The sequence below is a fragment of the Suricata suricatta genome, chromosome 13, assembly GCF_006229205.1.
Source record: "Suricata suricatta isolate VVHF042 chromosome 13, meerkat_22Aug2017_6uvM2_HiC, whole genome shotgun sequence".
Lineage (NCBI taxonomy): Eukaryota > Metazoa > Chordata > Mammalia > Carnivora > Herpestidae > Suricata > Suricata suricatta.
The window spans coordinates 87,309,292-87,315,696 of record NC_043712.1 but is presented as its reverse complement, the minus strand read 5'-3'; the positions used below and the strand labels follow the sequence as shown (position 1 = coordinate 87,315,696).

The window sequence follows — 6,405 nt, the reverse complement described above, 5'->3', positions numbered from 1 at the left end:
GCACATTAACCCAAAGGCCGAGGGGCTATCCTGGGCGGAGCGGCCCTGCTTCGTGCAAGCCCGGCCAGCTGGCTCCCACCTCCACCGGTTGTATTCGGAGGGTGCCAGCTGGGCACTGGGATGTTTGAACATCCCTCTGGGGTGCCGTGTGGGTGCCTGTATGCCTCCTTCCTTGCCGGGAAAGGGCTCAAACTGGACCTGCGTCCCCAGCGCCACTGCATTTCTGACGGTGAGAAGCTTTAACCCAGAGAATAGCCCCAGTAGAAAGGAGGGTGCGAAGAGGTTGGTGTTTTAGGGTGACTCCGGGCCCCTCAGGGCTGCAGACATAACATTATAAGCATGAGTTATATTGACCCGTGTGAAAGTCTCCAGGGTAATTGTATGGCTGCATCTTTGTAACGCATGCTCTGTTGCTGAAAGTATCATTACGCTTAGCTGGGAAATGAGATTAAGTGGATTATGTAAACGAGTCTAGAAAATTGGAGACATTCAAAAAAGCGTCCTGGAGCTACCAGCTAGGAGCACGGCCCTTGGGAACGCACCGTCACCAACACAAAGCCGTGGGTCAGCCAGGTCGCGGACACCGGGGCTGGAACACCTTGCATTTAGTGAGGTGACCACAGAGTTGGGACCAGACGGGACTGAGATGGGCACCGGGCGCTGCTGGAGACGAGCGGAGGAGGACAATGTCCCATCGAGATAAGGTCTTGCCCTGCCCTTGGCAGTGTGCCGCTGGGTTTGCGGAGCATGCACATTAGCTAGGCAGCCCCCCGAGAGGAAGACTACTTGTGATCATAATTCTACATTTCTGAGAAGAAAAGAGAAGTTTAGCATGAACAGAAAATGGCCATTTGACACAATCTTAAACTGTGCATTTTCCCATCACCTTAGTGTGAAAACAGACAAACACTGAGAAGTGGAAAGAGTTGCAGGGTGAACACTGTGTAACCTCCGCCCCGCCTCCACCATCGGCATTTGCCACGCTGGCTTTTTGGGAGTACCTGCTCATCCACGCTTCAAAATGTTTGTTTTTTAATTTAAAGCAAAATTTTGATGTTTATTTACTTGTGTGAGAGAGACAGACTGCAAGTGAGGGAGGGGCAGAGAGAGAGGGAGACACCGAATCAAAACGGGCTCCAGGCTCCAAGCGGACAGCACAGAGCCCGACGTGGGGCTCGAACCCATGAACCATGAGATCATGACCTGAGCCAAAGTCGGAAGCCTAACTGACAGAACCACCCAGGCGCCCCAGTACCCTGCCGTTTTGGATGCATTTATTTCCAAACAAGGTGCAGAGCTCACTCCTCTCCAGTCTCTATCATTGAGTTCACTATTTGTCTTCTGTTCCAGGTAATTTGCGGTAAAGGTTACATAGAATAAAAAGCACAAATCTTAAGAGGACCCTTCAATGTTGCGACAAACACATACACGTATGTAACCCAAACCCCCAACCACAGGCAGAACTCTACATCCCCCCAGAAAGTTCCGTCTTGCTCCTTCCAGTGACTTCCACCAAACTTCTCATTTTCACCATGTTTTGATGGGTCCATTTTCCTCTTTCTCATGCAATTGAACGAACCCTATTTTAAAGACCTTGCTTTTAGACCAGCAAACCTCCTGTATTCCACTGGATGCTCGTTTATTGTCTCATATTTCTGCCCATTTTCTAATGACAGCAAAGCAAGTGTCTCCAGACAAACGTCCCTGCCAAATCTTGATGTGGCCAAGGACAGTGTGGCTTCTGATGGGAGGCAGACCTTGGCCAAAGGGATCAGGGTTTCTCACTTTCCTCCAGGTAGCCTGCGGGTTTAGGAAAGAAAAATAAAATAAAATAGGCAGAGGCATCTGTTGACTACTCCCTGAGGGAAAACCCAAACAACTCTCTCCTCTTTTCATTCATGGTGACTCCGCCTCCTTTCCTTTCCCTCGGGGCCAGGACGGCAGAGCGCTCTTCTCCTCGGCTCTGTTTCCCAGGAAGCTTTTGCCAGAGGCTGGAGGCCTCTCTGCAGGCTGCAAAATGGAATCAGCAAGAAGGAGATGTTCCAGAACTCGGGGCTTCTGAGGTCTTGTCGCGGGATAACAGAGAGGACTTAGCGCAGGTCCCTTCCAGTGGGCCGAGGGCGGGACGGGACGCAGACACCGCCGTGAGCCGGCAGCCGTGCACCTCCCCAGCTCAGCAGGCCGGCGGGATCTGGCACGCGGTGGCTGCGGCTTTGCAAGCCCGCCGCCGAGCGGGGCTCGCGCCCGCCAATCAGTCCTTCTTCTGCCGGAGGAACAAATACCGGTTCACTGATTCAGGCGTCTGTTCATTTATTCGTTCTGGACACTTACTGCCTTTTCGTCCCAAACTGATCTTTTCACCCTTTCCGTCGAGATGGAGACCAGAAGCCTAGAGGTGACCCCAGACGCCCTCCTCCACCACCTCGGCGGCCAATCCAAGACCGACTCCTGCAGGCCCAACCTCCTCTCGTCCCCAGAATGTCTGTTCTGCATGTTCGCGACCGAGACACCGCCGGGCGTCCACCTGTCCCAGATGTCACTCGGGCGCAGCGATACTGCGGTGCCTGAAAAAGAATAGGCCTCTTGCCCCGCAGTGAGGATTTCCCAGGGAGGAGGGGAAAGGAGGAACCAAGAGAAACATAAACACGCTGGAACTTCAGATCGTCGTGAGTGTTCTGAGCAAAAACTCAAACCCAAAGGGGTGACTGGGTGGCTCAGCTGGTTAAGCACCGGACTCCTGATATCGGCTCAGGGCATGATCTCACGGTTCGTGAGTTCGAGCCCGGCATCAGGCTCTGGGCAGACAGCCCGGAGCCTGCTTGGGCCGGAGCCTGCTTGGGATTCTCTGGAACATCACTTCTCCCCCGGCCCAACCAACCGGTCCACGAGAGGAGCTGCTGCTCAAAGTCCGTCCTTCACTCCGACCTTCTTGAAATGCAAACTCTACCCCATCAGCTTGTCTGCCCTCCTGCCATTCCCATCCAAACACCCATGGCTCCCTATTGCTCTTAGGGAGACACGACTTAGGAACCGGCAGCCAGACGGTGCAGGGCCAGCCCTCGAGTTCCTCTCCAGCCAGACGTGACAGCACAAACCTCCCCACCCGGGGCCTTCCCCAGCGGTCCCATCACTGAGCCTGCCCCCATGACCTCCCACAGCTGGGGGGGACCGCTGCTCCCCAGTCCTCCTGCTCATTCTGTTTCATCCTCCAGACTCTGGATTGGAGCCCGAACCTCAGGGCCGCCCTCCCTGCCCTGCTTTCAGAATCAAATGCCCCAACTACATTTTTTTCGGGGGATCATGGCCGCTGTACGGCACTTCTCACTCTGGCAATGCTCGATCTGATTTAGCTTTATTTGATTACCGTCTGTCTATCTACGTTTATATGAGCAGCTCCCCTGAAAGAGTACTTAAAACATCATTTTTTAAATTGTTAAATGGACTCATATCATCATGGCTAACTCGCATGAATTGACAAGTCATCAGCACGGGGAAGACACTTCTGGCCGTGGGAATAAATGAGGTTGTTTTGGGAGATCAGAGGCAGAGCCAGTCCTGGGTCTTAGAGCACTGGTTCCCCTCCTACAGAACCAGAGGGAGAGACTCACCCAAGGACACAGGAGAGGCGGAGCCAGAGACGCGGGGTGGAAGAGAGCCCTGCCTCCCAGGCCCCTCTGTCGGGGCTGCTGCGACAGAACTCCGTGGACGAGGCACCTCACCAACAGCAGGAGTTGACTTCCCACGGTTCTGGAAGCTGCGAAGTTCAGGGTCAGGGTTGGCAGAGCTGGTGTTTGCTGAGAGCCCCTGGTGTAGAGAAGGCCGTCTTCTCCCTGTGTTCTGGGTCGGGGGGGGTCAGACCTCTCTGGGGTCTCCGTCAGACAGGCACTAACTCCGTCGCTGAGGGCTCCTGCATCCTGACCTCCACACACCCCGCTGCCCCCCCCACCTCATAGCATCACATCGGGGTGGGGAGACACAGTCCGCAGCAGAGAGTGAGCTGAAGTGTGCATGCGTGTGTGTTGGGGCCAAGGAGGTGACGAGCGTTAGTAAATAGTCCTCGAGTCTCAGAAATGTATGCTTTATCCACTGCTACTAGAAGATGTAATTTTGTTTTGCCTTGTTTTACATTTTTAAAAAAGATTTTGCTATTGCCTTGTAAAGAAAAAATGTATGTTTTGCAAATGTAGGATGTTGTAGGCAGTAATTGTAAAAGAATTCTAAGATGAGACACCTGGGGGGCTCAGTCGGTTAAGGGTCCAACTTGGGCTCAAGTCATAATCTCACAGTTTGTGATTTCGAGCCCCACGTCAGGCTCTGTGCTGACAGCTCAGAGTCTGGAGCCTGCTTTGGATCCTGTGTCTCCTTTCTCTGTCCCTCCCCTGCTCACGTTCTGTCTTTCTCTGTCTCAAAAACAAATAAGTATTTTTAAAAAGTTAAAGAATTCTATGATAGAACTGAATAAAAATCAGGTAAGTTATTACACAGTAATCTTTAAAGATCCACATACAGGATCCACATAGAAGACCCCTGGTAAATATTTCAGAAATAACTCTTATTTCCTGCAGAAGATGTTTTGTGTTTAATGCAAAGTAGAAACCTAATTTTTTCAAAAATATGCCAACAGTTTGTGTGACGCAGCAGTTCGGTGTGTTGAAACCATTCACTGTAGATGGAGCGTAGAAATAACTCTGGCTCTGCTCCCAGCACCTTTGAAGGAACGTTACTGTCCCTTGGATCGCCCTGAAAGTCCCAAGGGCAGTTCCTGGGGGCTCTTAGAGTCCTGTTGTTACCCGCCAGTGACCAGGGAAGACCCCAGAGCCATCATTTTGCTGCCATTTGCAGTAAAATCAGCGTTTCTATCCACCCACTCCCACTTCCCCCTGCCAGGGGCTGCCTACACTCCCTGCATGGCCCCCAGGCCCAATCTGGGGCTCTCAGTGTTCAGAAGGGTTTGATATAAAGACCTTTTGTTTGCAATCACTCTTTCATTGGACTGATCGCCCTGGAACCGATCTGGGCTTGGGTTGGAAAGCAATCTAAGCAAACAATACCCTTCTATACGCCAAATGACAACCTCCAACCAGCACTTACCGAGGCGAATGATGACAATCTTCTTCGAAATCAATTTCTCAGAGAGCCCGCAAAGGCCTTTCAAAACTATTTTCTCTGCAAATCTGAGGTCAACCAACCCTGTTGCGATTCTCACACGGCTCCACAACGTGACATGTGAAACTGGCTTCGGTGGGAGCTAAGTGCCCCAATCTAGCCCATGATCCATCAGTCAGCACCCAGGATTGCCTACAAACAGGAGCAGAGTGGGAAGCTGGCAGCCGCCCAGGGTGGGGGCGCCAGGCTACTGTTCCCTCCCGCCCTCTACAGCTCCCCCTGCTGGCCCTTTTCATGTATTATGACATGTTTGCCATGTTTGACCATAAACAAAGCAAAGATGTACTAGGATTCTACCATAAAATTCTGCATCTCTCCACACTTAGGCTGGCTTCAGTCACTAATAATTTATCTTCATGTTGTTAAAATAAGAGAGAAATGGAGACCAGCTTTGAAAATTCCCCGAGGGGACAAAACTAATCTGGTCATGCATATAAAGCCTAGCTTAGCTTATTTGGCAAGGCTAACGTGACCTGGGCCATCCCTCTGCTTGCGCCTCCGGAAGTCACACGCAACATTGGAACTGCTTCCCAAGGTAACCAGTGACTGATCCCGTATTATTTCAGAACATTCTAACACTAGGACCAGTCCCTGGGGGGACACACAGCCACTGCCTTCTCACCGCATGAGCTGCTTTGTAACAATCTCCGCCCCTCCCCGCCCCCCAGCCTCTTTCCACCTTCCGTCTGAGGGCTCCCACCTTGCACACTGCCTTTTCAGTGGGTGCACGATAAATGCTACTGATTCACTGATTTTACTTCTGTTATTTCCAAACTTTTGACAACATTTACCATGTTGATTGGTTATTTATTGGAAGCATCTGTGAAGATAATAGGCCTGCGTCTTTGTGGGGGGATAATGCTCTGAGAGTGCGTAGGAAAACAGAAATTGCAGAGAGAGACTGCTGTGGAGGTGAACATTTCCACCACCACCACAGAGCCGTAATTACTCCCAAACTAAAAGGTTCAGATGGAAAATTTTCAGATCTCTTCTCCAGAACCTCTAGGGCTAGAACATGCCATAACACTTAAAGGTTTGGGGGAAAACAATTCAGAAAAAATACCATATTTTCCTTTTCATGTAACTAAGTGTAGCCCCTTTAATTTTTTTTTTTTTTTTGAGAGACTGAGAGAGACAGAGCATGAGTAGGGGAGGGACAGAGAGAGGGAGACACAGAATCTGAAGCAGCTCCAGGCTCTGAGGTGTCAGCACAGAGCCCAACGGGGGGCTCGAACCCAC

The 6,405-nt window shown here is 51.3% G+C and overlaps 1 long non-coding RNA gene across 1 annotated transcript; it reads right to left on the bottom strand.

Moving 5' to 3' along the window:
- Positions 1 to 1,392: 1,392 nt before the first annotated feature.
- On the bottom strand, positions 1,393 to 5,298 carry LOC115277037. Its single transcript, XR_003902183.1, has 3 exons — positions 5,092 to 5,298; positions 3,609 to 3,837; positions 1,393 to 1,800 (listed from the first exon to the last, which is right to left on the bottom strand). It is a non-coding gene; the product is annotated as an uncharacterized LOC115277037 (long non-coding RNA).
- Between the last annotated feature and the right edge of the window lie 1,107 nt (positions 5,299 to 6,405).